Here is a 25,114-nt window from a genome sequence, read left to right as displayed (position 1 = left end):
ACTAATCTACCCAATGTTACATGACCAGAGCATTGACTCATTACCTAGTCTTCAAACTAAAATACGGGAACTCTCCAGCTAATCTCGAGCGAGCTACCGTCTACTTACTTCAGCGCTACTACTCCTGAGTATCTGCGCGATACCCATGTAAAGGTAACATTCAAACAGAAAGGGTGAGAATTCAAATCATTATGAAGAAGTATAATCAAGCACAATGATTAAATCAACAATTAAAGGAATTCATCACACTTCATATAACCATGTAAATAATATTCACCAACATCTATTTCACATGTTTCAAACATCCATCAAACTCAAGGAGTACAATATTAAAAACCAATATTATATTCTCAAATATACACATAACTACAATTATCACATAATCACATATGTTGTCAAGTTATGTATCCAAACATCATCAAATTCAATTACCATATCTCATACACACCTCACAATCACAATAATGCATACACTCAATTATCACATAACTCTAATGTGACTCAATGCAAGACATGTGACTTTATGCATGTGGTACCATAATGTGAACCCAACGTTTCACCGCTTTCCGACTCAATATCTAGAATCCAAGCCACCACGTCTATTTCCAATTAAGGATCAACGTCTGCTACGCCTATTTCCAATTAAGGATCAACGTCTATATGGACCCAACGTTCCACCGCTTTTCGATTCAACATATAGAATCCAAGCCACCACGTCTATTTCCAATTAAGGATCAACGTCTGCTACGCCTATTTCCAATTAAGGATCAACGTCTATCTACCACGCCTATTTCCAATTAAGGATCAACGTGTGCTACCATGTGAACCTACAGTTTCACCGCTTCCACTATGAAGCCAACCATGCATGCCATGAATGAATGTAGAAATACCAATACATATGCAATTAAGATCATCTCTACCATCTTAACATTCCACATATCACCATAATTCAACTCTATGAATTATCCACCAATGGTACATATACACATTCATAACAATATATCATTCACAATCCACCAATGGTATATATACACATTCATAACAATATATCATTCACAATCCACCAATGGTACATAAACACATTCATAATAATATATCATTCACAATCCACCCATGGTACATATACACATTCATAACAATATATCATTCACAATCCACCAATGGTACATATACACATTCATAACAATGTATCATTCACAATCCACCAATGGTACATACACACATTCATAAGAATATATCATTCACAATCCACCAATGATACATATACACATTCATAACAATATATCATTCACAATCCACCAATGGTACATATACACATTCATAACAAATACACCATTCACATAATGTCTATTAGAGTCACCTTTCTAATGCTTTAAATCCCAACCCAAAATGATTCACGAGTTGAAAGTTATGAATAAAACCGTGCACGAAGGCGTTACTAAAAAGTTATTGTTTTCTAAATTTTCCAACATAATTTTCATCTTCTTCAACCCCAAAAACATCCATGAAATAATCTCCAAAATTATTTTATTCCTGAAACAAAGTCATAGTCTTCTGTTTCAGCTATCCAACACTTCAAACGACACTCAATTTGGACTTACGGATCAAAAGTTATGACCAAAATGATTTCGACAATAAAACATAAAAAGGGGCCGCGATTGTGACGGACAACATGCAAAATTTTCTGCGGTTTTCATCGTTGGAGGACTTTCGGACCTCCGATTTCGATTCCGTAAAAAGCCAAACGTTCAGAAAATTATAACTCACACAATAGTCTAAATATATAATGTTAATTTGCAGTTTTAACACAATTAATCACCACAATCGAGCATACTCATCAAAACCTAACAATTCCAAACAACCATACAAAATTAGGGATTTTAACCTAAACATACATCTACCCATTGACCCAATCATACTAACCCATAATAATAAGGATTCCCCCTTACCTCTTCAATTTTTTTGGAAACCCTAGCTCTTTTCTTTACTTTTCCTCTCCTCTTTCTCTATTGCCTTCAAATGATCAAATGAATCCTAATTCTCACTCTTCTCCCCTCTTATATACTAGTATTCTATTTGGACTTAAAGCATGATACTTCTAATTTAATTAATAGGCCCAATAAGACCTAATATTTAAATATATCTAATTAGTTCAATTAAATTAAACTAACCCCACATACACACTAAGTTAATTAATACAATTATTTAATTATATCTCATATCAACTAAATAATTAATTAACACACCGACTCAATTAATATAATCAATTATTATACTACCTAACAACCAATTAATTAATTAACACTCCACATAATTAAAATAAAATATAATAATAATAGTATAATAAATAAATACTAAAATTGGGTTGTTACAACTCTCCCCCACTTAAAAGATTTTCGTCCTCGAAAATTTACCTCAAATGAACAACTCCGGATACGATTCCTTCATCTTCTCCTCGAGTTCCCAAGTAATATTGTCATTGGCGACTCTGCCCCATATTACTTTCACCAAAGCAATCTCCTTACCTCGAAGCTTCTTCACTTCTCGATCTTCAATTTGCATAGGTGATGTATCAACCGTCAAGTTATCCCTCACTTGAACATCATCTAATGGAACAACATGCGATGGATCCGCAATGTACCTCCTCAATTGAGACACATGGAACACATCATGAAGATTCAAAAGTGATGGTGGTAATGCAATCCGATATGCCACTTCACCTACCCTCTCGGAAATCTGATAAGGACCAATGAAACGCGGCGTCAACTTACGCGACTTCAAAGCTCTACCAATACCCGTTATTGGCGTAACTCGAAGGAATACATGCTCATCTTTCTCAAACTCAAGAGCCTTCCTCCTCTTATCATGATAACTCTTTTGACGAATCTGAGAAGCCTTCTTCTTCTCTTGAATCATCTTAATCTTATTCGTAGTCTCTTGAATCAACTCGGGTCCAACCACAACACTCTCTCCCGATTCGTACCAACATAAAGGAGTTCTACACCTTCTACCATAAAGAGCCTCAAAAGGTGTCATTCCAATACTCGAATGGAAACTGTTGTTATACGTAAACTCGATCAAAGGCAAGAAACTATCCCAATTTCCTCCTTGTTCCAACACACAAGACCTCAAAATATCTTTAAGTGACTGAATAGTCCTCTCCGTTTGACCATCAGTTTGCGGATGATATGCCGAACTCAAATGCAACTTCGTACCCAAAGCACTTTGCAAACCTTCCCAAAATCTTGAAGTGAACCTCAGATCTCTATCCGAAACAATGCTCGACGGAATACCATGCAAACACACAATCCTTTCGATGTACAACTTAGCAAGTCTCTCCATCGAATAATCCATCCTCATCGGAAAAAAATGAGCACATTTTGTCAACCTGTCCACAACGACCCAAATCGCCTCACAATTACTCAACGTTCTCGGCAAACCCGAAACAAAATCCATAGAGATACTATCCCACTTCCACTCGGGAATAGATAACGGTTGCATTAAACCAGACTACTTTTGATGTTCAATCTTTGACTTTTGACAAGTCAAACATGAATACATAAATTCCGCTACCTCCTTCTTCATACCTTGCCACCAAAACATCTTTCTCAAGTCTTGATACATTTTAGTAGCACCAGGATGAATACTCAAACCACTTCTATGCCCTTCCTCAAGAATCCTCTTTCTCAAATCCGCAACGTCCGGAACACAAACTCGATCACGACACCTCATGATACCATTCTCATCAATCCGAAAGTCACCACCTTTGCCTTGATTAATCAATGTCGTAACATCGACTAATTTCAAATCTAACTTCTGACCTTCTCTAATCTCGTCAAGAATGCCACACGTAAGCTTCAACATACCAAGCTTAACACACGAAGACGTCGCTTCACAAACCAAACTCAAATCTCTAAATTGCTCCAACAATTCAAATTCTCGAATCATTAACATAGACATGTGCAATGACTTCCTACTCAATGACCTATGTGAAGCCCTAGAGATTGGATTTCACTCTTGCTAGAGGGCTAGATTGGGGTCCCAAGTGAATGGTTAAACTCCCCACCTGAGGGACTAAATGTCTCATCATCCGGGCTAAGCATTGCAACTTATAAGGAACATAAATTACTCAAACTAATTATACTTTCGCCTAAAGGACTTAGCGTCTCCTCAGGTGGGATTATATCCAATAAATCATGCTTAAGAGTTGCGGCCCATGTAAAGCCTCAAAAATTGGATTTCAGTCTTGCTAGAGGGCTCAAGGGAGGTCCCTCCTGAAAGGTTAAATGCCTCACCTGAGTGACTTAATGACTCATTAGTCGAGTTATGCGTTATAGCATATGAGGAACTTAGGTTCCTCAAACTAATAAAGTTCTCACCTAAGGGACTTAGCTATCCTCGAGCATGGGTTTTTCCAATAAATTGTGCCTAAGAGGCACAACCTATGTCAATCCCCAAAGACTGGATTCAGTCTTGCTAGAAGGCTTAATGAAGATCCCACCTAGAAGGCTTAACACCCTTCCTGAGGGACTCAATGACTCAAAGCGTCTCCTCGGGCGAGATTATTCCCAGTAAATATGCTTAAGAGGCGCGACCCATGTCAAACCCAGAGGCTAGATTTTAGTCTTTCTAGAAGGATCGATGGAGGCCCTGTCTGAAAGGTTAAATACCCCACTTGAGGGATTCGTTGTCTCATTAGTTGGGATATGCATTACAGCGTCTAAGGACCTTAGAATCCTCAAACTAATCCGACACTCGCCTAAGGGACTTAATATCTCCCCGGTTGGGATTACTTCCAATAAATCATGCCTAAGAGGTGCGACCCATCTCAGGCTCCGGAGACTGAATTTCACTCTTGCTATAGGGCTCAATGGAGGTTTCTCCTAAAAGGTTAAACACCTATCTCGGGGGAATTAATGTTTTATCAGTCAGGTTATGCATTACAACATCTGAGGAAATTATATTCCTCATACTAGTCAGACTCTTGCCTGAGGGATTTAACGTCTCCTTAGGCTTAGTTGTTTTGAATAAGTCATGCCTCATGGCATGACCCATGTCAAGCCATAAAGATAGGATTTCAGTATTGTTATAGGGCTTTATGATTTTCCCACCTGAAAGGTTAAACGTCTCGCTTGAGGGACTCAATGTATCTTTAGTTGGGTTATCCATTACAGCATCTGAGGAACTTAGGTTCCTCAAACTAATCAGACTCTCTCCCGAGGTACTTAGCTTTTCCTCTGGTGGGATTATTTCCATTAACTCATGCCTAAGAGGCGCGACCCATGTCAAGCCTCAGAGACTAGATTTAAGTCTTTATAGAGGCTCGATAAAGGTGCTGCCTAAAAGGTTAAATACCTCGCCTGAGGGACTCAATGTCTTATCATCCAGACTATGCATTACAACACCTGAGGAATTTAGATTCATCAAACTAATAATACTCTCTCCCAATGGACTTAGCGTCTCCTCGGGCGATATTATTTCCAATAAATTATTCTTAAGAGACGCGGCCCATGTTAAGCGTTGGAGGCTGGCTTTTTGTCTTGCTAAAGGACTCAATGAAGGTCTCGCCTTAAAAGTTAAACGCCCCACATAAGGGACTCAATGGCTCATCCGTCAGGCTATGCATTATAGTGTATGAGGAACTTAGATTCCTCAAATTACTCATACTCTCGCCTAAAGGACCTAGCATCTTCTCGAGGGGAATTATTTCAAATAAATCATTCCCAAGAGGCACGACCCATGTCAAGCTTTGAAGACTGGATTTTAGTCTTTCTAGAGGGATCGATGGTGGTCCCACTTGAAAGGTTAAATGCCTTTCCTGAGGGACATCAATATCTCATCAGTCAGGATATACATCACTGAATTTGAGGAACTTATATTCCTCAAAATAATTAGACTCTAGCCTGAGGGACTTAGTGTCTCCTTAGGCGGGATTATCTTCAATAAATATTTCTAAGAGCCCAACCCATTTCAAGCCCTTGAGACTAGATTTTAGTCTTACTAGAGGGATCAATGGAGTTGAAAGGTTAAACACACTGCCTATTGGATTCAATGTCTCATCAGTCGGGCTATGCGTTACAATGTTTGAGGAACTAAGATTCCTTAAACTAATCAGACTCTCGCATGAGGGACTTAATGTCTCCTCAGGCGGGATTATTTCCAATAAATCATGCCTAAGAGTAGAAACCCATGCCAAACCCAGAGACTAGATTTCAGTCTTGCTAGAGGGCTCAATGTAGGTCCTACCTGAAATTTTAAACACCTCTCTTGAGGGAATCAATGTCTCACCAGTCGGGTTATTCGTTATAACATCAAAGGAACTTAGATTACTCAATCTAATCAGACTCTTTCCTGAGGGACTTAGAGTCTCCTTGGGCAGAGTTATTTCCAATAAATCATGCCTCAAAGGTGCGATTTATGTCAAGCCCTAGAGACAGGATTTCAGTCTTACTAGAAGGCTCGATGGTGGTCCTTCCTGAACGGTTAAATGTCTCTCCTGAGGCACTTAATGTCTATGTAGTCAAGCTATGAACTATGACATATGAGGAACTTAAATTCCTTAAACTAACTAGACTCTCGCCTGAGGAACTTAGCTTCTACTCAGGAAGGATTATTTCCAATAAATAATGCTTAAGAGATGTGACACATGTCAAGCGCTAAAGACTAGATTTCAGTCTTGTTATAGGGCTCGATGGAGGACCCACCATGAGGGGCTCAAAGTCTCATCGATCGGGCTATGGATTACAAAATATGAGGAAATTAGATTCTTCAAACTAGTCAGACTCTCCCCTTAGGGACTTAGCATATCCTCGAGCAAGATTATTTCCAATAAATCATGCGTAAGAGGTACGTTCCAGGTCAAGCCCCAAAGACTGAATTTTGTCTTTCAAGAGGGCTCGATGGAGGCCCCCCTGAAAGGACAAATGCATCGTCTGAGGTTCTCAATGTCTTATCAACTAGGCTATACATTACAACATTTGAGAAACTTAGATTCCTCAAACTAATCAGGATCTCCCTTGAGGGACTTTGCATCTCCTGGGGCGGGATTATTTTCAATAAATCATGCTAAAGAGGAGTGACCTATGTCAAGCCCAAGAGACATGATTTAAGTCTAGCTAGAGGACTCAATAAAGGTCCCTCTTGAAAGGTTAAACGCCTCACCTAAGGGACTCAGTGTCTTATTAGCTAGGATATGCATTATAGCGTATGAGGAACTTTGATTCCTCAAAATAATCAGACTCTTGCCTGAGGGACTTTCCATACCCTCGGGCGGGATTATTTTGAATAAATGATACCTAAGATGTGCGACCCATGTAAAGCTCCAAAAACTGGATCTCAATCTCGCTAAAGGGATCAATAGAAGTCCCACTCTAAAGGTTAAACACATCGCTTGAGGGACCAAATGTATCATCGGCCAGACTATGCATTACAATGTCTCAGGAACTTATCAAACTAATCAGACTCTTGCATGAGGGACTTAACATCCCTCAAGCGGTTTATGTCCAATAAATCATGCCTACGAGGTGCAACCCAGGTCAAACCCCAGAGACTGGATTTCAGTCTTTCTAGAGGGTTCAATGGAGGTCTCACATGAAAGGTTAACTGCCTATCCTGAGGGATTCAATGTTTCATCATTCAGGACATGCATTACAACATCCGGGGAACTTTGATTCCTCAAACTAATTAGACTCTCTCCAGAGGGACTTAATGTCTCCTCGGGCAGGGTTATTTCCAATAAATCATACATAAGAGGTGCGACCCATGTCAAGCCCTAGAGAATGTATTTTTGTCTTGCTAGAGGGCTCAATGGAGTTCCTGCATGAAACGTTAAATGCCTCGCCTGAGGGACTCAATGTCTCATCAGTCGGGCTATGCATTATAGCCTTTAAAGAACTTAGATTCCTCAAACTAATCAGAGTCTTGCCTGAGGGACTTAGCGTCTCTTAGGGCGAGATTATTTCAATAAATCATACCCAAGAGGCGTGACCCATGTCAAGCCCTGGAGAGTGGATTTAAGTCTTGATAGAGGGCTCGATGGAGGTCCCGCATGAAAGGTTAAACGCCTCAATTGAGGGACTTAATGTCCCATCATTCGGGCTATGCATTACAATGTATGAAGAACTTAGATTTCCTTAAACTAATCAGAACATTTCCATAACGACTTAGTGATTCCTCGGGAAGGATTATTTCCAACAAATTATGCCTAAGAGGCACGACCCATGTCAATCCCCAAAAACTGGATTTCAGTCTTGCTACAATAGAACTCAACACAGAGTTTTATATTGGTTCGCTTGGAATTCAAAGCTACTTCAGTCCACCCGGCCAAGGTGATTTCGCCTTAAAAAAGGACTTAATCCACTAATCTTAAAAGATTACACAAACAATCGTCTAAGAGAATAGAGATCCCTTAGCCCTCTCAAGTTTACATACTTCACAAGTGACTTGAGGAAATTTCTTAGCAATATAGTATGATTACAGTAATGAATAATGCTTCTAAAATAAGCAGAAGCCACGCAAGGTAAGAGCAGGAAATAATCACACGTTAGAGCAGCAGCTTGTGTGAGAGAATGAATAATGAATATAGTGGAAGTATTGTATTCTCGTATGTTTCAGGTGTCTTCTTTGGGTGGCGTTCCATCCTTTATATAGGAGTAATGAGAAGACCGTTGAGTGATGTTATTGTCAGATCTTGGGCACTGATGGATGATTAATGTCATTAATCTTTGTGTTCTTTCCAAAGCAATATTTGGAGTGCCATAAAATCCTTCCTAAAATAGCTTCTTTCCATAAGCGAATTTCTTCAAGGTTAAGCTTTCTGAATCAGAGGATCCTAATGTCAGATCCATTATTAAGCGATTGCAACTTCAGAAGATGCTTGTTGTTGACTGTCTTTAGATTTTCTCTTTACTTGATTTCATCAGAGAGTACGTATTTAGATTCTAGAGTCATTCTTCCACTTCAGAGTGTCTGATGTCTTTCGTTTATCTTGCGCTGATTAGAGTCAGAGCCTCTGCTTGCATATCTTCTAATTGGTATCTTAGAACTTGATTATGTATCTGATGAAAGTCTATCTGACTGTTTTGATTAAAGTCCTGCATACTTAGAAAAATCTCGTTAGGGTACCATTTTTGTTTCATTGTAGAACTAAAATTGTTCTTACAATCTCCCCCTTTTTGATGATGATAAAATAAGTCAGAGTGATGATGAAGCAGTGAATAGTATCTCATAATTAGATAAGAACAAGGGACTCCCCCTGAGTTAAATCATCAGATTTCTCAGAAGTTCTTACCAGACCTTCCTTGTGTGGTAGTTTGTTTGTACCTTAGATGTTATCCTGCATAACTTTAGTTCTCATAAATCATTAATATATTAATGCTCGCAGTGTATTTAAGAGGTTTAGATATGTATTTTCATCAGAGTTGTTTTAGTTCTCCCCCTTTTTGTTAGACTAAAAAAGACATAGAAAGTATGGCAAGAAAAAGATATTCATATATACGAGAAAAAGTGGTATAGATAGGCAGAAATGAAAGCATATATCAGAAAGCATAGGAAAAAAAACATCAGAAGAAAACAACAAAAAACAAAGAGCCTAAGTGCCTAAGGATTTGGAGGCGGAGGCATCCTTTGGAGCAGTTGAGTTAGCATGTTCTGAATGTTGTTGTTCACGAAGTCCTGCTGATCCAATCTTGCTCTCACAACTTGTTGTTCCTTTTGCAGTTCCTCCAGAGTTTTCAAGACCAGATGGGCGAAACCAGAGTTAGATTGCTCCCCCTGAGTCAGAGCATCAACATTGGCCTTTGAAGTTTCCTCTGCAGCAATATGTGCTTCCTTCTCAGCTTCGGCTTTTTCTTTTGCCTTAGCCTTAGCAAGAACAACCTTCTCTTCATCTTCTCTAATTCTTTTCTCTTCTTCCAGACGAGCTTTCTCTTCTGCTTCCTTCCTGGCCTTTTCCTCAGCCCCTCTGACCAAGCGAGCCTGTAGCCTTACTCCAGCATCTCTTGCGGACTTGTTCAGAGAGGCCTTTCAGTTTGAAGGCTTTAGAGGTCATCCATCTGATCACTTTGTTCCAGTGGATCCTCACTGCAGAGGGATCATCACTGATGCCAGAGTTGACAAACAGAGACTTGATCTTCTCCACTGAAGACTCTGCAAATAAAGTTATTGCTTCTTCTAATATGGGGAAGCCAGTTTCTGGTTCAGGGTTGGAGGATGAGGATGATGGTGGTGTTGGTTTGGTGTCAACAGGATTTTGAGTAGGGATGATGATGTCTTCAGAGGTTGGTATCAGAGGAATATCAGAGGGAGGTGGTGTTGTTTGTTCAGGTGGTGGACTAGGTTGTTGTGCAGAGGGTGAAGTTGTTGGTTATTCAGGAGGTGGTGTTTGAGGTTGGTCAGATGGAGGTGGATTTTGTTGTTTAGGGGGTGGAGAGGTGACTTCTGGTTCAGGTTGCGGTGGTTGCTGTAAGGCTAGAGCACGTGCCTGAAGTTGAGCTAGTGTGGGGGATTGGGGATTAGAGGGTTCGTTGTTTGATGAGAAAATGTAGTATGGTGGGGATGAAGGTGTGGAAGACGATGGTGAGGTGGTTTCGTTCAGCATTTCTGCTTCAGAAACGGGTAAGGTAGTGGTTGCGAGATTAAATTTCATGGATGGTGGGTTAGTGTAGATGAGAGTGGTTTGGGGAAGAGAAGAAGCAAATGACTTTAATTTAACAGAGCGAGAAGGAGGCAGAGACTTACTTGGAGAATCAGCTAGAAGGACTGGAGGTCTTGACCCAAAAGTTTCTCCCGACTTTGCCTTCTTTGCCTTCTTGGACTTCCCAGATGGCTCCCGTTGTATCTTCATGAAATTAGGTGGACGCTCAGGTAGCCAGTCCATAGAGAACTCAGAAATATCCACCCCTTGGCTTGAAAGGTCTTGCAGATAGTGATCCACCACTTCTGGAGGGTCAATCTTGGAGAAAAGGTAGAGACTATTGGGAATCTTCCTCTGATCCTTGAGTGCTTCCCAAGAAGTGTCTAAAGTTGGTTTAGGTCTGACTTGCTCAATCACCCTCATACTCTTCAGATTTCGAGCATTCAGAGGTCTTCCAATTTCAACAATGACATCCTCCATCAGATTGTGATGGATCAGGTGATCCACCAGCCCACTCTCGATCAGAACATCGGAGATGAGTCTTCCTAGAGGAATGTAGGTTATGGGCTTCATATCTTTTCTGGTATCCTTGACAGAATCTCCGAGATACTTGAAGAGCAGCGCTGGCAGGTTCAGTTTAAGCCCTTTGTGAATGCAGTAGAGGATGCACTTTTGATCCGTGTTGATGTAGTTAGAAGAGTTTGATGCAGGGCGGTGATGGATGGTGCCCAGGATGATCTTCAACCATACATTGAGATTTTGATGAAGTTATTTGTTCTTGGAGTGTTTGCCTTCAACGTTCTATTGAAAGATGGCAGGGGCTATTTCCCGGGATAAGTACTTTGCCCTAGGATTGATGTTATAGATTCTTCTTCCCCCTGTCTTCTCCATGTTCAGAAGGGAGGCTATTGACTTCTCAGTGATGACTATTTTGACTCCCAAAACATGAGAGACGATATAGTGATCATCTGAGTCTACGAAGCGCCAGAACTCCTTTATCAGATAGGTGTACACATGACCGTAGAGTCTCTGGAAGTAGGTTTCCCACCCTTTCATTCTTAGTTCCTCAGTGAGGTCTATGCCATTGTGTTTCATGTTGTCTAAGTCTACCAGTGATTTTCACAGTACCTCAAGTTTATCAAAGGGCGTGGCAAGATGAATGTGAGGTTCACGGTCTAGAATATGTGGTTCTTTGTAGATTGGGGTAGAAACGACACCAGTAGTTGTAGTTGTTTGTTGAGTAGAAATGGGTGTTTGATAAGTTGATTCCATCTGCTGAGAATAGTTGTAGATAGATTATTGTTGAGCATCCATGAAGAAATTTGTTGAACTAGTTTGAAGGATGAAGAACGTTGCTTGAAGATGATGAAGAACTGATGAAGATGATGAACTGAGAGAAAGAGAAAGAGAGAAAGAGAGAGAGAGAGAGAGAGAGAGAGAGAGAGAGAGAGAGAGAGAGAGAGAGAGAGAGAGAGAGAGAAAGAGAGAGAGAGAGAGAGAGAGAGAGAGAGAGAGAGAGAGAGAGGGGGTTTGTGTAGGGAGTGAGTGTAAAAGTGTGAGATTGTGATAAGTGAAAAGTATAAATACACAAAGAAATGCATGCAAAACGACAATGTTAGAGGCAATTGAGAAGTTATGAAATTAATGATGCACATTAACCAAGTTGACACGCTTAGGGGAGACATGATTACAACCTATGATGGAAGTTTAATCCCCAAATTAGCACACTGCTCGAGGAGATCCCAAGGGTCTATCTCTTGATTTCTGCTAGACAGCTTTCCATAAGATCCAAAGTCAGACGCATGATGCCCCACATGTTGATCTATCTGATCTTCAGGAATACCAAGAGATTGGATCCTGAACATTTCTGATTCAGATAACTCCTAACTGGTATAAGTATTAGAGTCAGATCCAGATACCAAATGTTTATTTCAGAGCCTTATTTTGCTATTTCAGAGAAGCACATTTGGTTTATTCTGGGCAAATTTCAATTTTTAAATGTTTCATAATAAATGAGAATCTGGCTTCTGCGAGGGGTTTAGTGAAAATATCATCCCATTGATGGTTTGTATCAATAAATTTTAAGGATATTATCCCTTTCTGAACATAGTCTTTGATAAAATGATGTTTTATTTCTATGTGCTTAACTCTGGAATGCAAGATAGGGTTCTTACTTAAACGTATGGCAGCAGTATTATCACAGAAGATGGGAACGTTACTCTCAAAGTTCTGAAGGTCTTCTAGTTGATTTTTTATCCAGAGCATCTGAGTAGTGCAAAATAAAGCTGATATATATTTTGCTTCTGCAGTAGACAGCGCGATGGTTGACTGTCTTTTGCTAGCCCACGATATGAGATTGTTTCCCAAGAATTGACAGTTTCCAGATGTACTTTTATGTTCCATTTTGTCCCATACATAATCTGCATCGCAATAACCAGAGAGCCTATACTCTGATGTTTTCTCATACACCAGGCCAAGGTTAGGGGTTCCTTTCAGATACCTTAGGATTCTTTTAACAGTTGTTAAATGAGATTCCCTAGGATTTGATTGGAATTTGGCACAAAGACATACACTAAAAAGAATATCAGGGCGTGTAACCGTCAGATAGAGAAGAAAGCTTATCATACCACGATAGAGCTTCTGACAAACCCTCTGACTAGCTTATTCTTTCTCCAGAATGCGGGTTGGATGCATGGGTGTCTTAGCAGGTTTGTATTCTTCCATTTCGAATTTCTTTAGAATGTCTTTTATGTATTACTTTGATATACATAGGTAGCTTCTGAAGCTTGATTGATTTCAATTTCCAGAAAGAACTTTAGTTCTTGCATTAAGCTCATTTCAAATTCTGTCTGCATTAGCTCATAGAATTCTTGACACACAGAGGGGTTAACTGAACCAAAAATAATATCATCAATATATATCTGGCATATCATGATATCATTTCTAATGTTTTTACAAAAGAGTGTAAAGTCAACCTTTCCTCTAATAAAGTCATGTTTTAGGAGAAAGTTGCTTAGTCTTTCATACCAAGCTCTAGGAGCTTGTTTTAGACCATACAATGATTTTTTCAGTTTAAAAACGTGTTCTGGACATTTAGAATTTTCAAAACCTGGAGGTTGGTTGACATACACTTCTTCTAATATATAACCATTAAGGAATGCACTCTTGACATCCATATGATATAATTTGATGGAATGATTTACAGCAAAAGAAACAAGTAAGCGAATAGATTCTAAACTGGCGACTGGAGCAAAGGTTTCATTATAGTCAATGCCTTCTTGTTGACTGTAACCTTGTGCCACCAGTCGTGCTTTGTTTCTGAATACTTCTCCTTTTTCGTTCAGTTTGTTTCTAAATACCCATCTTGTTCCAATAATATGAGTTCCTTTAGGCTTTGGGAGAAGATCCCAAACTACATTCTTTGAGAATTGATCTAGTTTTTCTTTCATTTCCAAAACCCAGTCATTGTCTTGAAGTGCCTCATCACAGGAAGTAGGCTCAATCAGAGATACTAATCCCAGAGGAGTTTCTTCAAATACTTTGAATGTTGACCTAGTTCTGACAAGTTCATCCTTGTTTCCCAAAATCAAATCTTTAGAGATGTTAGGGCGATTTCTTGATCTTTTCTGGATAGTTGAAATTTCAGTTGCATCTGGACTTTGTTTCTCAGTTTCTTCTTATGCTTTAGTCTTTTCGTCAGAGCCTGCAAGAGTTATCTCCAAATCTGCAAGTTTCTCAACTAGCTTTGACTTTTCATGGTCAAGCTTATCATTAAACCTAACATATATTGATTCTTCCACAATTTTGGTTTTTGTGTTGTATACTCTGTAGCCTTTAGAGCGTTCTGAGTATCCTAGCATAATACCTTTTTGTGCTTTTGAATCAAACTTGTTCAGATGTTCTTTAGTATTAAGAATAAAACATGAGCATCCAAAAGGATGGAAATAAGAAATGTTGGGTTTTCTTCCCTTACATAGTTCATAGGGAGTCTTTTCCAGAATAGGTCTTATAGAGATTCTATTCTGAATATAACACGTTGTATTTACTGCTTCAGCCCAAAATTTCTTAGCCACATTTGTTTCATTGATCATGGTTCTGGCCATTTCTTGGAGTGTCCTATTCCTCCTTTCTATAACTCCATTTTTTTATGGAGTTCTAGAGCAGGAGAAATCATGGGATATTCCATTAGAATCAAACAGTTCTTCAAAGAACTTATTTTTGAATTCACCACCATGATCACTTCTGACTCTGATAGTTTTAGAGTCAAATTCGTTTTGCACTTTGGAACAGAAGCTAGTGAATACAAAGTGAGACTCACTCTTGTACTTTAGGAATTTTATCCATGTCCAGTGACTAAAATCATCAACAATGACCAGTCCATACTTCTTTCCATTGACTGACGTTGTCTTAACATGCCTAAAAAGGTCAATGTGAAGAAGTTCCAGAGGCTTAGAGGTGGAAACAACATTTTTCTTTTTAAAAGATGTTTTAGAAAATTTTCCTTTCTGACATGCCTCACATAGAGCTTTTGAAGAAAACTTCAGCTTAGGTAGACCTCTGACTAACTCGAGTTTATTTAGCTGAGAAAGTTTTCTCATGCTAATGTGGCCCAAGCGTCGATGTCATACACATTGCTCTTCGTGAACAGATATCAAACATTTTACATTTTGATCTTTTAGATCTGAAACATTTATTTTGTAATTTTTTTCTTCCTCTTGCCAATGAATAGAACTGTTCCATTGTTCTGATTAATTACATTACATGTTTTTTGATTGAAGATTATATCATAACCGTTATCACTTAATTGGCTTATTGATAACAGATTATGCATTAATCCTTCTACGTAGAGAACATCAGATATAGAGGGAAAAGATCCATTACCAATAGTTCCGAAGCCTCTGATTCTTCCTTTCTGATTTCCTTCGAAACCTACAAAGCCAGTGTAGCGGTAAATTCATGACCATCAAGCTATGAATAAGCTAGACGTTAATAAAACCAGAGTCGCCACCGCACTTTTATTGTTTCCAAGGGAAAAGTACAAACAAAACCCAAAAGATAAGAAATTTTCAAATCAAAATTAATAAAATGCCAGATATTACAGGTAAGGGGGTTGGTTACACAGAGGGAAGGTGTTAGCACTCAAAGTGTCCTAGGTACTCCTAGGGAGCCCTTTCTTGTGTGCATATGTGTTTTTGTACAAATGATGTTTGTAATAAACAGAATGGGAGGATGAGAAAATAATTCATTAATTATATTTTTGTGTTTGATAAGATCTTCAGACTTGTGCCTACGTACCAACATAAAAATGAGGTATCAAAACCTCGTAGTTCGTGGTATCAATTTCAAAGTGGATGCATTGCTTTTAAAAAAAATTAAGTTTGAAAGGCGCAAGGGCCTAAAATGGTTTGAATGATTGTTAGTTCTTTTTTGGCTTTTGAAAATTTTAAGTCAAGTACAGTTAAGTTCATTTACAAGTTTGATTAAGAAAGAGAGTTTGAAAATGCAATGGCATAAGGCCAAAGTTTCTAATTTGCAATATAGTCAAAGTTTTAGAAAACAGACACAGACAAAGAAGATTTTAAAAAGAGGGAGAGATTTTGAAATTAAATAAGTGGGGAGGAGATGAAAAGACTAATCCTAAGCATAAATTTAAAAGTTGAGGGTTGAAAAGATCTGACAAATAGGCCGCAATCCAATAGACAAGAATGTCATATAGAAATCCAAATTTCCCTTTGGACTTTAGAATCGAGCAACAAACAATACACAAATAGTAAATTGAAGAGCAAGGCATCAAATAAAGATATCCACATCTAAGCTTAGCAACTCCAAGATCTTCTTCAAATTTTACCAATGTAGCAGATGACTTCAAAAGATGGCATAATTCACAGGTTCAAAATAACAGCTTCACAATGATCATGTTGCAGGTGAACTCAAATGGATCTTCAATATTGTATCAGATGAAGTTTCAATTCACAAGCACTTGGTTTCATGAAAGTTGGATTGGTCAAGTCCTTTGCATAGGGAGTGTTACCTAAATCCTAAGTCCAATAGTCTCAGATCAAATCAACAGTCCACATAACATATTTTTTAGAGTTTTTGTTCTTATTATGTACATTAAGGCCAAAGGACCACACAAGCAAAAACAATATACACAATCACAATATATCACAAAATATGGTCCAAGTGGACAAAGTGAAAATGACATTAACATAAACAACTTGAATGGTATGAATAATGGCAAATGAATATAAGCTTAAATATTAAAGTGCATTAGAAGTAAATGACTTGAAATTAAATGTTAGTTGTTAATGAGTTAGAAGTTAGTATTGCTTTTTGCTTTGCTTTTTTTGTTTAAGTCATTCTTTGGAGAACACTCAACCCACTTATCACAAGCATGGATCCTTGAACCAAGACATCTTCCAAAGGAAGGAAAAAATGCCAAGTTTCCACACAATACCATGAAAGAGGGGAGACTAACAATTTCACTAACTAGAATGCTATGCCTTTTTGTGTCAAAATTTGGCGCTATGTTAAGCAATCGTAATTGGACTTATGTAGAAGTCACAACTATTTGAGACCGGGCAATAGAATTTTGGTGTTAATGCATGTTAGAGACATAGCATGATGAACTATGCTCATGAAACATACCACACACAAAAAGAATATGCAAAGTGGGGGACCTAATCTCATCCATACTTATGTTGATTTTGCAACCAACTAGCCTTAGGATATAGAGATATCATAGGTCCATGACATGAATGCATAAAGAAGGGGAATGTGATGAAGAGGGAAGGGGAATGAATCAAACAAAATGGGACAAAGGAGGACTTTTACCAAGTTAAAATCATTCATTCATTTTGGAAGATGGAATGTACATTCCATCAATCCCCTAAATCCAATGATCTTAACCTAACAAAGTCAAATCAACCTTGGCCAAGGCCCAACAAGACAAGTCAAACTCCCAAAGTCAATCAAAATGGCTCTAGACAATTAATTTGGCATTTAATAAATTAAAAATATTAAAAATAATACATTAAATTAAATATGGTCGGTCAATTTCCTAAAACCTCATCAAAATACCAAAGAAATGACCATGAGATTTATCATAGGCCAAACAAGGTCAAAGGACCTTGGAGAATTTTTTTCAGAATTTGTGGAAACTTAAAAGTATTTTTAAACAATTAAAAATATTCACAAAATCAATTAAATCATGAAAAATATTAATAATGATCCAAAAAATAAGTTTAATTCAGAAAATGAAAGAGGATTTTATTTAATATAAATTAAAAGGAATAAAATGAAAATCAATTAAATCAGAAAAACGTGGACCACTTGATCTCCCTCATAAATTGAGGTGGCAGATCAAGTGGTGGAAAACGCGCGTTCCATGATACGCTTGAGTTAGCGCGCTACACAACTGGTCATCCAAAAGAACGCTCAAGATTAAAATAATTTGAAATGATCCAATGGCTCAGAACTCATCCAACGCATCGCCGGAGCAAAGTGCTGGTCATCTTCTCCGATGACCCTGGCCGGACTGGTTCTCTCATCACCATCACATAAATGAAAAAGGAGGACATGATCTTAAATAAAAAATGGCATAGATCACGAATATGACCTCAATTTAAACTAACTCCAAGTATATTGAGAGATACGTGGAGTTGAATTTTGAGGTGTATGAACTGAGTTGCTTTGATTTGACCTCAAAGCAACTCAATCTTCTTGCCTACATTGGTAGGACTTCAGACAACAAAGGATCCAAGAGAATTGAGGGAGAATCGAAGAGAAGAAAAATCTGGAAAAATACCTTCAATGTTGTGCAGAACTTGATCTCTCTTGCTTCAATTCGTGCTTGATCTTGCTTATGGAGCTTGCAGAAGTAGATTAGGAATGGTGCAAGGCTTTGGATCCTGGAGTTCTTGAATCTCCAAACAGTGAGATTCAAACTCAAATTTCAAGTGAAATTTATCATGTTTTCCTTTCAGTTGTGAGGGTTCAAAGATTGGAGGCAAAGTTGGCGCGCAAGGGTCCTTCAAACTGATGCAATGGACCTCTATTTATAGCAAATGCAAGTGATATTTGCACACTTGAAAATGCTTCCAAATTTGGTAATGTAAATTGCACGCTTGCATGGGCATGTACAGGCCCATGAAACAGCTCAATTAGGTCCAAATGCAAATGAGATTGAATCTGAATGAAGATTGGATTGCAAGGCAAAGATCTATTGATGTTTAAAGCATGATTCTTGCCAACTGATACAATCCTGTTCAAGTCATGCGCAAACCCCCCAAACCTTGTCCAAAATGAATGAATTTTGACTCTTTGGAAAGGTTAGATCAAGATGAACAACTCTTATGTTGAACACTTTTTCATTTGAAGCTTGTATCATGGTGAATTTTGAGGTGGAAGTTTGGAAATTTCAACATGTCAAAATATTTTCTCGGTGTCAAGCCATATGTTCAATTATTCCACCTTGACTAACTTTTTATGTGAGCTTCAAATGAGAAAAGTGTCTTTATAAAAGTTGTAGCTATTTCAAAAACCTTCAAAATGGTCACAAATGTAACCTTATTTGTATTTGTTATGAATGAGTTATGCATTGTTGAAGTTGAGTAAAATCACTTGTTCAATGGTATTGGTCCAAAATGACCTATAATGTATCCTCATATCACATGCTCATAAAAGTTGAATTATCTCTTCCTCCAAATATAAAAGTTAAAGTAGACACCTTGAATTTTATTTTGAAACTTGGAAATCTTTAATCTCATAAAAATGGAGAAAGTTATAGCCTTGGGAAGTTGACTTTCAAATTAGGGTTTAAACAAAATGACTTATAATGTTTCAACATAAAAAATGACTTCCAAGAAAAACTAGCTCTATACCTCAACATGACAGTTGTTTGGAATGTCATTTAAAGTAACTTTTCTCTCGTAATCATTTTCATATGATGAAAATTGTAGGAGATAGGTTCTAGGGAGACCCAGTTTTGATCAGATGAATTCATCTGGTCAACCACCATCAACCCTCTTGCTAACTTGTAATTCTCTTGACCTTTTAGACTCATGGGAGATTATATATGCATAAGATGATTAAATTTGAAGTGTCCCTTGAGATATTTGATCAATTGGTGAAGAAGCTTGTTGAAGAAGTTACTTAAGATACCCAGATGAACTAGGGTTTCCAAGGCAAACCAACTCCAAACTCTTGAAGAAATCTTGATCAAAATAACATGTAGAGATCATGGGGACTCATATATGATGCTTAGAGCCATTGTGGATCATTCCTTGGTTGAGCTCTTTTAGCAATGAGGGTCTTAAACCCTAGATGTGAACTTGATAGATCAATGGATATCATGCCCTACCTACAAAAGAGTTAGACAAATGCAAAGACATATTTTTGGTATTTTAGTTAGTATATGATAAAATGCAAAGTATGATACAATCACATGGTGCTTGATGATCTCTCCCAAAATAAACCCAATGAAAGAGGGGTAAGGAGGATGCCAATGTATGATCCCAATGCCAATGCATATGATGAGATAGCACGAGGGATCTTAGAGTCAAAATTGGGGTCTTACAACCAGCATCTTTAAGTTCCAGGCTTTGGAACATATACTTTCTTCCTGTCATGTGTCACGAGCATCCAGAGTCCAGGTACCATGATTGGTGTCTTAACTCTGCTGCATAAGATATCTGCAACATAAACAATCTTATCCTTTGGTACCCAGAATCTTTTGGGTCCTTTGTGATTAGTTTTCCCAGAGTTTCTTAGAACTTTGGGTTTTCTAGCATTATCAAAACATTGTGCTTGTGCATGTGTGTAGTGATAAGAAAAAGGAGATTTGGGTTTGTCATCTGTGGAAGATTTATCTTCACTAGGATCATACCATATTCCTCTTTTATTATTCTGACTGACTCCATAAATCATGGATGCCATTCTGCTTCTTTCTATCACATTTTTCAGAAACTTTTGAAAATATTTTTCATATTTATATATCATTGTGTTAGAAGTTTGTGGGGCTTGACATAAAGCTTCTTCAAGTTTTAAACATTGTTTATTTGTGGGGTCTCTTTCTTTTGTCAGAGTTAGATTTTCATCTTTTAGTTCTGAAACTGTCATCTCAAGCTTATCACATTCTTCGATGGTTCCTTCAAGAACCCTTTTTAGTGCTTTAAATTTTTGTTTAAGTTTCTTCTATGAGTTCAAAGATTCAGAAAGGCATGATTCAAGGTCAGAGCGAGAAAGATCAGAAAATACCTCTTCAGGATCAGATTCTCCATCTGATGTGTTTCTAGAGGTCGTAGCCATGAATGCAACATTTTCCTATTCTTCAAAGTCTAATTCAGAGGAATCAAATCCATTGTCGTCCTAGGTGGCCATCAGTCCCTTCTTGGTTTTGAAGGAGATTTTCTTAAAACTTTCTCTTCTGGAGCTTTCTTTCTTCAGCTTTGGGCATTCGTTTATGTAATGACATGTTTCCTTACATTCATAGCATGTTACCTCTTTGTTTGATTTGCCTCTAGAAGTTGATTATGAGCGATCTCCCTTGGGTCTTGGTCTTCTGAAGTTGTTATTCCTTTTTCTCTAGAGTTTTTTACTCTTATGGTCAAAAGGGATAACTCTTCTTCATCATCAGAGTCTTCCTTTTCAGAGTCGTCATTGTCTTCCTCTTCAGCTTGGAAGGCTTTGTTCCATTCTGGTTCGTGTCTTTCAGATCTGGACTTTAGTGCTACAGATTTGATCTTCTTTTGAGGCTCATCTTCCTCAAGTTCTATCTCGTGACTTCTGAGTGAACTAACGAGTTCTTCAAGGCTAATATTGTTCAGATCCTTTGACAATTTTAATGTTGTGACCATGGGTCTCCACTTCTTTCGCAAGCTTCTGACTATCTTTTTGACATGATCTGCAGTTGTGTAGCCTTTGTCCAGAACCTTGAGTCTTGTAATTAAAGTTTGAAATCTAGAAAACATTACCTTTATAGCTTCATCGTCCTCCATCTTGAAAGCTTCGTACTTCTGAATTATAGCCAAAATGTCATACCCCAAAATTTGCCCGTTAATCTTGCAAGGCATTTTTTAAGGCACTCCAACTCATTTTTTTTCAAGACATTGATCTCAAAGGAACAAAGACCCAGCACACAGGTGGCCAAATCCGGAAGATGGCCTAAGTTGGCTTGCTCGCTAGGCGAGCAAATCCTTCGCCTAGCGAACCCTTCGCTACACCACTCGCCTAGCGAAGCTTGCGAATACCAGAAATTTTGGGCTTCATTCTGAGCCCATTAGGTCACAAAAATTCATTATAAATACCACAACTTCAGTCAGAAAGAAGAAAGGAGACGGACGGACGGAGACAGAGAGAAGGAACAGCAAACCCTGGAGGCTAACCCAGAGAATTCTGAGCAACCCTAAAGGAAACCCTGAAGGAAACTCATCTGCACAAAGGTTACCTCCGCCCAACTCAATCCGGCGCCAACCCTAAGAGTGACTTGCCAATTCAAGGTTGCAATTCAATTGCAAACAGGTTTGCATTACTATTACCGCTTTATGTTCCCAATTTACATGTGATATTACAATTGAATTCATAAATATATTTGGGGTTGCATGTGGATTTAAATATGCCTGAATATCTTGAATGTTTAACCATGTAATTTTTGTAATGGACGCCATAGGGTTTGGAGCTCGCTGAAATCGTACTGTTCTAAAATTCAAAACCCGCAGCCGTTCGCTAGCACATCGCTAAGCGGACATGTAGCGAGCGTTCGCTAGGCCTTCGCTAGGCGAGGCAGCAGCGAACATGACAGTCGCTGACTTTTCTGTTCTGATCTTTGCTCATATGACATGATTTATTATCACCATGCATTGTTACCTGACATCATTACTGTTGTGATTCCTTTTGTTTGGTGCAATTCTCGATTGCGCCCTGATTTGGTATTTTGACCTGTTTGCTGAATTTTGTAAGGGTTCACATATTCCCGGAAAAGGTAGCTTGCTAGGTATTCCACTTTATTTGTGGGATACCCTTGTGGAGATTCATCCTAATTATCTAATTGATTATAATGTGAAGATTCATCCTAATTACCTAATTGATTATAAAATATTACCCTTGAATATGTGATCTTGGACCTCTCTTTGTTGCCTTACGGTATTACGGTATTACGGTATTATGGTCATGTCCCGCGAATGTGGGGATACACTTAGCAGAGACCCTCCGATTAAATCATCATGTCCCTATAAGATAAATCATATTCCCTCGGATGTTGCCTGCGAATATATGATTTTTGTCCCTCGATGACCCGTCGTTGTAGCCTACGGTTAAATGATGATCGTCCCTTCGAATGCTAAGGTATCCTTACAGATGTTGCCTTCAATGACCAATCGATGACCCTACGATGTCCCGTTTACATCCAAAGGATAAAACTACTTACTTCTCAATAGAAAGGACAGTTTTACCCTCATAAGGATAGGAAATGCCCATAAAGACCTTGGGTAGGTATAACTCTTAATTGCTAACTCACAACCTAAAACGTTTTTTTCATACATCACACTTTGCAAAACATCTACTAGAAAATCACCACTTGGTATACATTCATACTAGAATCATTGCCAAGTTATATTTTTCTAAACAGCTTTCAAAATTAAACGAGATAAATACTTTGTATACATTCGTACAAGAATCATTACAAAGTTAAACTCTCTTTTCAAAACATTTTCTAAGCAATTCACAGACACTTTTTCAGACAAGGAAAATAACATAAGTGATCAAGCAATTAAGAGCCCATGGATAACCATGGATACAAAGGGTGCTAACACCTTCCCTTTGTATAATGTACCTCCCGAACCCAAAATCTAATTAAGGTCTTTCCTGTTCTTTTCCGCCTTTCCTTATTGGATAAAAGAAAAGTCGGTGGCGACTCTTGCTATCCGCGACATTTGCTTTCCAAAGCAAAAACACACCAAGTCAGTTCACCGTATGACAGAACTGGCGACTCTGCTTGGGACAAAAAAGAGAGGTTGCCTTAAAAAAAAACAAGATCACTTATGTATTCGAATTGTCTGATTTACTTTTAAGGGGTTGCTTGGGTATTTTATGCTTGAGTGAAAGATCCTACACCCGGATCTAGTGTACCTTAGGTAAGTAGCAAGAGATCATCGCGACTATCCGGCGTATACTGGAATGGTTAAAATGATGGTTACGGTTAATGTGACACTTTGGATGTCCTGATGTTCCTCATGTTTACTTGAGGAGAAATTTGGCGTCTGCGTGGTGTCATCAAAGCATTAACCAGACCTTTAGAACCCTAATTGACTCATCTTGGCCATTAGAAAGTAGTGAGATAACTGACTTCGGTTCCGACTGGGGTTGGTTGAGACTCGATACTACACTCTTTGAGATTGGACTTTAGGGAAGCTTTGGTCAACCACTTGGTGTTGCACTGAAGTGGACTTAAGGGAAGGTCAATGATTGGAAATCCTTTTAGAACCCAGTTACTATTCTAGGACAGGTTGAACCAACCAAACTTCAGTGGGGAGGGTACTTACCTATGGAACTCATGCAAACCTTAAAACTTAGGAATGATCGTTGTGTGTCTTGCTTGTGCTTGTTATTTACTTAACATCATAACATCATAACATCATAACATCATAACGTCATGGCATTGTACTAACCATTTCAAGGACTTAGGGATTTAACTTTGCTCTGTTTTGTAAGGCTATGGCTTCCAGGAAGACTATCCGGATCAATTTCGTAGCGACCTCTCCTCAACTCAAGGATTTAGTGTCAGAACTTCCCGATCATGCTCAGTTCATCAAGAAACATGGTTCTCTCCTCAATTTGGTTACCACTGGTTTCAAAGAAGATATGATGAGAGTCTTATTCCAGTTCTTCGATCCTAAACATCATTGCTTCACATTCCCAGATTATCAGTTGGTACCCACATTAGAAGAATTTTCCAGGCTGCTTGGGATGCCTATCCTTGATCAAACACCTTTCAGTGGTCTAGAAAAGATTCCGAAGTCTGAAGAAGTTGTCGCGGCTTTACACATGACAAAGTCCGACATTGAAACCAATTGGGTAACAAGAAGTGGAATTAAGGGTTTACTTGCCAAATTTCTGATAAATAAGGCCCGAGAATTCTTAAAGTTTATGGATGTCCTTGCTTTCGAAGATGTCCTGGCATTACTAATCTATGGTTTGGTGTTATTTCCTAATCCAGACCAATTCATAGACATGAATGCTATTAAGATATTTCTCACTCATAACCCTGTGCCTACCTTGCTTGGAGACATTTTGCATTCCCTTCACACTCGTACTATGAAGAGGCAAGGGACTCTCATGTGCTGCATACCTTTATTATCCAGGTGGTTTATTTCGCACCTTCCTCCATCAGTCTTGAAGAATGAGCAAAATTTGAAATGGTCTCAAAGGATAATGTCGCTCTCCCATTCAGACATCCGTTGGTGTCCTCATCTCGAAGAAAACGTTA

The sequence above is a fragment of the Lathyrus oleraceus genome, chromosome 7 (assembly GCF_024323335.1).
Source record: "Lathyrus oleraceus cultivar Zhongwan6 chromosome 7, CAAS_Psat_ZW6_1.0, whole genome shotgun sequence".
Classification (NCBI taxonomy): Eukaryota; Viridiplantae; Streptophyta; class Magnoliopsida; order Fabales; family Fabaceae; genus Lathyrus; species Lathyrus oleraceus.
The sequence above is the reverse complement of the archived record's forward strand: the minus strand, read 5'-3'. Positions refer to the sequence as shown.